Here is a 9,194-nt window from a genome sequence, read left to right as displayed (position 1 = left end):
GGGTGCTTATAAAATTTACAGGGTCTTGGTCTAGGTGATTTTCTCTTTTGGGAGGTTAATAAGTTTTAGGGCAGTGTTACTATAAAAGGAACACCTGTGACCGATATGCCATGAAACTCTGTGCTGTACCTTCCGCTGGAATTTTATTAAATCATTGCTGTTTCTTTAAAATTCTGAGTATTACAGATGGTGGTGTCAGGGTCATCATAAATAACTAAAGCTGGAAAGTGTGTGTGTGTGTGTAAGATGCCCTGCCAGGCAGGCTGCAAAATGTTACTTGGTGAGCACTTGGTGGCTTACAATTTTTTTAAAAAAAGGAGGGGGGAGGTACAGAGGATGGAAGGACAAAATGGAGAGACTTTGTAACATGCTACTGCAGGCAGTACCTGGTATTAATGTAGTTGTAAAACATGTCTCCTGAGAAATCTTCAGTGAAAGCTTTAGAGAAGCGCTCATATGTGACTAGAGGAAGCCTCAGGATCTCGGTTAGTACACACCCTCCAAACCGATTCCACGTACAAAGTCATTGCCCAGGGAAAGCAAGCTGGATGAACTGATTGTGGCAGTCAGTTTTCAAGCAAAGGGAGTGCATCCACATGGCAGGTCTATCTGTTGTTAACGACTGGCAGGGACACAGAAAATACAGAGCATTTAATCATAAGCATGTCCCATGTTATTGCTGAAGGTCACCAATATGATCTATGATCTTATTGCTCCAGAAAAATAGGAGATGTAGAAAACACTTCAAGAGGAATTTTATTGGGCAAATGTCTTCCCTGAGCAACCAGACAGCTCTTGGTGTGTCAGGTAGATGCAGATATGTAAAATTTCAAAATATCCTACTTTCATCAAAGTATCCTTTATCCTGCAGGCCATAGGACACTTGTGGCTCTGGGATTCATACTCTTTAAAGGTTACAAGATGCCTCACTCTGATAGATAAGAATGCTGAAATCTGCTCTTTTTAATGCCCTTGGCCAAGGTACCTAAAACTCTCTGTTAGAGGTTGATCGTTTAGATGTCAGAATTTGAATCCTTGCTTGCAGCCCGTTACTGAAATGGTTTCATCATTTCACTTATTAATATCAACATGGGGCTAAAAGCAATAGAAGCTGACTCTTTTTAGTAGTACCATGTGGACGCACAAAATATAAAAAGATGTCTTCCTGTGCTAGTCTAAACAGTTCGTAATTCTTGCTTTTTCCAAATGCAATCCTCGCTGTAACACTTCTTGCATGTGAACTGCTTGACTGAAAGAAGTCCAAACCTAATCTTTGTGGGGTTTTTTTCCCTCTAATTTAATGTGCAAGATAACATACTGCAAATGTTAGCTTCAAAATTATAACAAAGAATGCATTGCTCTTCAAATTCCAAGGTGCTCTTGTAAACCTATTACATAAAATTTTGTATGAAGAATGGTTGTCATCTTAAGATCTAATGCAGCTCAAACAAGATGCATTCACACACAGGAAATCTGACTGGGTGGTCATAGCTGTTCGTGATGGTCTTGTTATTCGCATATTGATCTTCTTCCTTATGATATTTAAACTGTTTCTGTTATGGCTGTAGCAAGGAATTTGCGAATCTTAGCAAACGTCGCATGCAGCTATTCCTCAAAGCTTCCAGTTTCTGCATCAGAAACTAGGAGTCTCACAAATACATGGAAGATCTTAGGGAACTTGGCAACAGGCTGAAGCCTTCTCTTGACACACACCCAGACACCGTGCCACAGAAAACGGGAGATTTCCCTCGTGCTGTGAAGAAGATGGCCAGCCCCTTGCAGCCTCGTGCCATAACGCGCAGAAGTCATTCTTCATGCTCCAGATGGTCCTGGATGCATGTGTCATCTTCAGGTACAGGAACATAAATTCAGTTTTCTGTCCTCTGTTCTAACAACTCCTTGGGCAGACAAAATAACTCAGCAGGAAATAAGACACCATGCTGAAAAATTGTCTGCCTTTTACAGTCCTCCGTCTGGAAAATAAATCAGGTAGAAAGAAAAACAGTAAATCAAGAACAGTGGGGACTTTAAAAAATGAAGTTAATGTTAATTTAGTTAGGAGAGGAGACTACAGGAATGATCTTTCCTTCTCCATTAATTTTTTTTTTGCGGTCTATTAAATGACTTTTTTTTTTTTCCCAACTCCCCTCCTTCCACTCCTCATCTGGAAAACAGAAAATCAAAAGAAACAGGGAAAAATATTGCCACAGAGCTGGGAGATCTTAGCATAGGGATCATGTAACCTGTTTTTCCAATTACATGAAACCCTTGTGTATACGTGCTGATGCAGATGCGTGTGTTTGCCTTAGGTTTAGAAGCAGATCACTTTTTCAATACTCCAGCCATTTGTGTTACTGTTCTCAATCTGTCTGAGTCCTGCGGGTGAGAGCTGGAAATATAGTTGGTTCCTGCACACCAGGGCTTTCATTCTCCTGCTGCAGTAGACAAGTAAATCCTATTAAGGCTGATGGAGATTTATTGATGTCTTGTTGGGGGGGAAATATGGGTTCCTGCTTGTTACGTGAGCCTTAAAGAAGGGTTGAAGACTGGACTGCACATGCAAGGAGGGCTACAGGGATTATTTTAGTTTCCTTATGTACAAAAGGTAAACTTCATTATAGTAGTCCAAATTCTTTGTTCAAAAGCTTGTTGAACAGCCCCTCTTGACTGCTGTTACGTTAAAGCAGCCTGAGTGAAGCCTTTGTTTTCTTTTAAAGAAGATGGAGAAAAGTGCTCTGTTTGCTCAAGAGGGATTGGGAATGTTAGCTGATGCTTTGCAACACATATTTATTTAATCTAAATTATTGCGAATTAGAAGCAATGCTGGTCTGTTAAAAGCAATATCGTGTTTATAAAGCAGGTTCGTAACACATTTCTAAAGCTGGTGCTGTCAAAATAGATCAGCCAGGAGCTAATTTTATCCTGTAGATGTTTCTGATAGCCGTATCACTCAACTCATTTATTTTTCTGGTCCAAGTTTTACTAAATCTAAAACAATAAACTGAGATCTTTTTTTTTCCCCCCCTCCTCAAAAGTAATAATAACTGAGCCTGTGAGACATAGTAAGAGTTTGTGCCTATAATGGTTTCCAAGGCCCTAATCTTGTTTCAGGAGCGATTTTCGCTGGTCTTTCCGAGGGGAATGCTGGGGCACCCACAGCCACACGCTTTCTGGAAGCACAAAGCACTGCCCCAGCTCACTGGGGACAGCAGAATCTCAAATTAAAAATTTTCACTGGTTGTAGTGTGAGGCCTCCCAATGAGCAACATGCTAAATTCGCAGCATATTAAATAAGTAAACAACGTTGAGCAGTGGCGGTTTGATTAAAACTTGGGACTTTGCGTTCACTGCAAAAATGTTTTATGCCACTGTGGAAGTGGTCCTGTTCAGCAGCAGCTCCTGCGTGTGTCTGGAGAACAGGATAGCCTCAGAAAAAGTTAGGGGAGGGACAACTCCTGGGTAATCAGCGAGTTCACAAGCATGTTCATCATGGGTTTTGAAAGGAGATGGAGAAAGAAAAATTTGGAGGTAATGAAAACCAACAAACTTTCCTAGTTCACATGAGGTTCCAGGACCTTTAGATGGCTATAAATGTGTTACCAATATTTCAATAATTGTGGGGGAATGGAGGGCCAGTCTGAAACACTTCAAACCATCAATTTAACATCTGTATCTTATAAAAAGCATGGAAATAATACTTAGGGCAAATCAAAAGTGTACATATGTTGTAGTAAAAGTGTAGCAGAAGACAAATGTTCCTTAGGAAAGAGAAGTTTAGCGCTGTTTTGTTTGAATTGGTACACGCACTATGATATAAAATTGTCGTAATTAATATTGCATTTCAAAATTAGTTAAATGAGATTTCAGCTTGAGAGACTTTCTATAGTGTGAACAGGAGATTAGGGACAGAGTGGCACAGAACTAAACCACAGCTGTCTCTTGTCGTAGCCTAGGTAGTGACATCCCCATTCCTTTGGAAATTTTCCCTTTAGTCATTAATGGCTTTAATTCAGAATTTAATTCAGATAAGAAAGCATATGGTAATGAGAATATGCTGTGATCTTTCTGTAGTGTCAGTTTTAAGAATTAATTTAATGAATTAAAGTTCTACTCTACTAGCCAGTTCTTAAACAAAAGAATAACTGTAGGCACAAACGTTTGCTTGTAGCTAGTGTAGCATTGTAAGAGTTGTGGTTGGTGCTGTCATAACTAATTACATGAACTAAATGGGAAACACATCTGCTTCGTCATCACACGGTCTCCACCGCACATCAAGAACATGTGAGCGGCTGTGAATATTATCATGCCACCAGCTTTATCCAAATCCTTTTCCAAACCGTTTTGGCAGAATTGCAGAGATCGTATGGCTTGGAAAATAATGACAGCTTGAAGATCCACGAACAAACATACTTTTCTGAGACTGAGACTCACTGTGCAGTATTGCATTCCTCTATCTTTTGTGAGGGTTACAATGTGTTTCAGGGAGACCTGGACCAGCAATATTTGCCGCTCCAACAGGACAGAGGGTTGGCTGATGAGTGTCGTTAGGTGTCCCTAATACTGGCATGCTGAAGGAAGCTGGAGAGGTGGTTTTGCTTCCCAGTCCACCTTTTCTTTCTCATATCCATTTTGATGATACATGGTTATCTGGTTTTTACCATCCTTCTGTGGGACCTCAGATAAAGAGGGCCTTTATCTCCTCCGAGGTCTTTCAGAGTTATTGCCAAACATGATTTTAATAAATCTCTTCTCTTGCCTTAGCAGACTTGGACGATAGATCCTTCGTGGCACAGTGCACTAAACGTATGTGCAGTACTCCTACAAGCTTGTTCACAGCCGGTCCAGATTTCAGTTCTATGTATAGTGCCTTGGATCTGGAGCAAGGGAATACTGTTGGGGCTTGGGCAACATTTGGTCCTAATTTGAAAATAATTCAAGCTGTATTTAAATCCTTACTTGGAATATCTTGCCGCTTGGAGATTTTATGCTGGCAGTCGCATGAGTTATCTAAATTGTAGAATCATGGAAAAAGTGTATTCTTATTGAAAACTGGCTCATTTTATTGTAAACTGGCTAAAACCCAGAATACACTGGCTATGAGATGAACTTGCTCAAAATGGAAAGATATTTCCAGTTAATTTTTTATGGGGATTAATTTTTAATTTCCAAGATTTAAAAAAAAAAAAAATCTGGAATTGGTTCTGTCCTTCAGCTGTTGCTGTCCACTGCCTGTTTCTTGCTGACCATAGCACTTCACAAATATGGCTTTAGCTAGTGTTCCCTTATTGATCATTACCAGACTCCCTCTCTGTTTTAGAACTGGCTTCTGTTCAGGCTGAAATCTCAGTTTGTCTCAGCTATTTCCCTACACCTAGAAGTTGGTCTAAATTGTTTATGACAAAACATGGGCCCTAAAATCTTCCATTCCCAAAACAGACTCTGCTCCTGTGTGCTTCTCTCCTTCCTTGTGAACTCCAAGGACTTCAGAAATCCAGTCTGGTCCTTTTTGATGCTTTTACCAAAATATTACTGGAAGGACTGTTTCCCTGACTGATGCTATACATTGCTGGGAAGACTCAGAGGGTGTCATCAGCTATTTTATACCAAGTACCTGTCTCTACTGCTTCAGGCCTGTCCTGTGTCTCTGTTGTTGACTGCTGGTGTTTTGCCAAAAGGCTGGAAAGATGCTATTTCCTACATAGGGCTGAAATGTCTCATAGGAACTTGCAAGGCAACCTTGGGCCATTGGACTCCATGTCCAGCAGCCATCTCTGTTGTGACAGTTAAAAAAAGGGGGGGGTTGGGGGGGAAGATCAACCATGGACAGGCAGATGAGATCATTGATCGCCTCCGAATTTTCTGACTCTTTGCTTGTGTTCACCCATATATTCCTTGCATTTCCCTGTTGCCTTGTTCCTAGACAGCAGGAGATGTGAGGTGGGACACGCTATTAATTATTTATGTGCTCAGTGTGCAGCGTTACAAGGCTGGAACACGTGGCACTTGTTAAGATATAATAATGGTAATCTGCTTTGGCTGAACTGAAGGTAAGAGAATACAACACCTATACAGACACGTAATGAAGATAGAGGAGTTGAGATATCCATCCAGGAGGAGGAACTATGGAAATTAGATACATATTTATATATGTTAAAGAATATTCAGTATGCTGTATGTCAGAAAGAAAACCAGAAAGGGATCTAAAATGACCTTATTGTGTGTAAGAAAGAATTTGATAAAAATATTGGGTTTTGATACTGCAAATATTTGCTCATTGAAGTTAAACGCTTGGCTTTTAAATGGAAAGTTAGCAAGGACAAATATTTTTAATCTAACAGTAAAGCAGGTAATCCTGATTTGCAATCCTGTCAAAAACAGTAAACAAAGCCAAATACCAATTATATCCATCTTTATATCTATAGATGTATATAGATACACATACATGTAACGCGAAGCCCTAGGCAAATCCTGGGCACCTTAACCGGTTGCCAGGTAATAGCACAAGAAATTAATTCATTTCAGTGACTGACTAAAACTCAGTGCTGCTGGCAGATTCCTCAAAGCAGCAGCAAGCGTTAGCCAGCAGCAAGGAGGAGGCACAATTTATCCCAGCTAAGTGTTTATTGCAGAAATTACAGTTAGTCTTCCCCGACGCAAACTCCTAGAGCCTTTGACAGAGCTAATGGGAAAACATTTTTCTTGAATGTTGTCAGATGGAGCTCTTTCCAGCGTGTCTGAGCATTGATTTCCCCGAGGTAAACAAAAGGAACCCAATTTTAGGATCTGAAACATTTTAGATGGATGGTGATGTTTGGAAATTAAGTGGTGGGGGGCATGAGGGTGTCCCCTGTGCCCTTCCACTTCCCGCTGCAGTCATAGCTGCTTTGGCAATGAAAAATCCTCGGTTCTTGTTTCCAGGCGAATGAGATGTTGATGACTAAAATAATCTGGAAGTATACAGAGAGCTTATAATAAGGAATATAGTGAGGAATATATTCATAATGTTGAAGAAGCTATCAAAAATTGCCTGGTGGTGGAGAGTCCATTTCAGCTGGACAGGTTTCTGGCGCTTTGCTAGAGCTCCGCAATTAGTCTTGAGAACACTTTTAAAGCATTTCTTGGATATACAATCACAACTAGCAGAAGCTAGTGAAGGATTTTGTCTGGAGGAGTCTCATTCATTCATGCAGGCAGGTTGCCTTAATAGTTTCATGTTGATGGTCTACGTGAGAGCTGATTCAAGGATTCTTAGTGCTGGAGATGACGTCTGAATTTCTTGCCATCAGCTAAATTAGAGGAACAGAGAGCTGTCAGTGATAGCAGCCACGTGCAATGCGTGCAGAGCACTGCACCTTTGCCTGCGATGGCAGGGACGCAGGTGGGCGGTTTGAGCAGCACGTGCTGTCAGACGGGGAGATGTCCACCTCCAAGCAGGACAACCCATGCTGGCTGTTGCTGCCCTAGGCCTGGACCATCCGCTCCCGTGGGGGTGTGAAGGGCACTGCATGTGCAGGAGGAGAGGAGGAGGTGGAAGAGGAAGAGGGATGGTGGGTGACCATGGAGGAGAAAGAAAAATCATCATCCCCTTTTCATAACGCAGTCCCTGAGTTTCTTGTTTCAGGAGCTACTTCTGTGCCCTCCCATCCAGAAATCCCTGTGTCTTTCCCATCCCTGGAGTTGTTTCATTTAAGTCAGGATTCAGGCTCGCTCATAAGAAAACAGAGAACATACATTTGTCATCTATTTCTCTACTTGCTGTACTGGTATTTAGATAGATTAGGCTTCTAATCACCCATTCTGTCCAGTCAGTGTATATATTTATGATAAACAGTCATAGGCTATCTCTTGTGCTGTAATGTGTTCCACTTTCTTGGAAAAGATATAAAAATAAATTTAAAAAAAAAAAAAAAACAAACCCCAACCAACTAAAAAATCCCAGCTGCTTCTATAAACTCTGTAATAGCTCTCAGTCCAGTGAACGGCAGCTCCACGGTCTGGCACGTTTTGCATTCACTTCAGAAGCAACAGGTCATGTGAATATTGAACCTGAACAGCCAGGGGTGCTAGGCAAACGCTCGCAGTGCCCCCTCCCTTCTTATTCACCTCACAGTAGATATTTTAGATGCTCATTTGTACTGAGTTGTGGGAGGTTTTATTGTCTTTAATCTCATAACCTCTCAGTCTGATGTTCCTGGCTCAGAGCACCCTGCTCTCATGCTCCTCTTGCAGTCGAGCAAACCAGCAGCCAGCTCTGCTATTTTTCATCTGTGAAATGGAATAAACAATTTGATCATCAGAAATATTCTTCATTTCTAGTTTCAAAGCCACAGATTTTTCCCAAGACGGTAAGAAGCTCAGCGGGTTCAGCACATTATTAGGGGTTTGTTGAATGCTTGTTAGGGTTCAAAAAATTGCTTGCAGTACTACGCTGGGAAGTAAAGACAGCGTGTTCTGTGTTCTCTTTCTCCATTTCTGCTGTACAAGGGTTTTTATAGAATATGTGCTTTTATTTAAGCTCTTGCATATAGCACCGTAATGGCAGCCGATGAGTTGATGGTTAAATTCAAGACAGCCTTTTGGCTGTGGTCCTCTGAAGGAGGCAATAGCATTCCCCACAGTTCACTGGAGCCGATACTAAAGAAGAATTTCTTCCCAGTGAGGTCAAAATAATAAAAATAAAAAAAGGAATTAAAAAATTTAAATATTTTTAAGGTTGATTGTACCTAGGCTGTTTTTGTGGCCACTGTTTGTTCTGGCATTTTTTCACTCTTGCAATACCTACCATCTGCCCGTAGATTTTGCTTGTTTCTGGCCCTTTGGGAGATGCCCTGGTCAGCGGTGTTGTCATGGGGAGGTTTCTGTAGACATCTCATTCCCTCTCCTCAGGGAGCTTCTGAGCAGTTATCTAGTAACAAACAGATGGTTTTATTAGTAAATATTACATAACCTTTGAGAGGGGAGGCCTAGATAAAAACAAATAAATAAAAGTTTAAACAAACACTCAAACAAAAAACCCCACTGACATTATAAGTGTTGGTTTCTAAAGGCAGGCTCCAACACAGAGCTCTACCAGATCTGGCGAGACTAATGGCAGTCACTAATACCTGCTTGTGTCAAGGCTGTGTTAATCACTGTGTCACCCTAAGGTACAGCCCTAATTCTTGGTAGTTAGACTCAAACTGAAAGAACATCAA

The sequence above is a fragment of the Phalacrocorax carbo genome, chromosome 5, assembly GCF_963921805.1.
Source record: "Phalacrocorax carbo chromosome 5, bPhaCar2.1, whole genome shotgun sequence".
NCBI classification, from domain to species: Eukaryota; Metazoa; Chordata; class Aves; order Suliformes; family Phalacrocoracidae; genus Phalacrocorax; species Phalacrocorax carbo.
The sequence above is the reverse complement of the archived record's forward strand: the minus strand, read 5'-3'. Positions refer to the sequence as shown.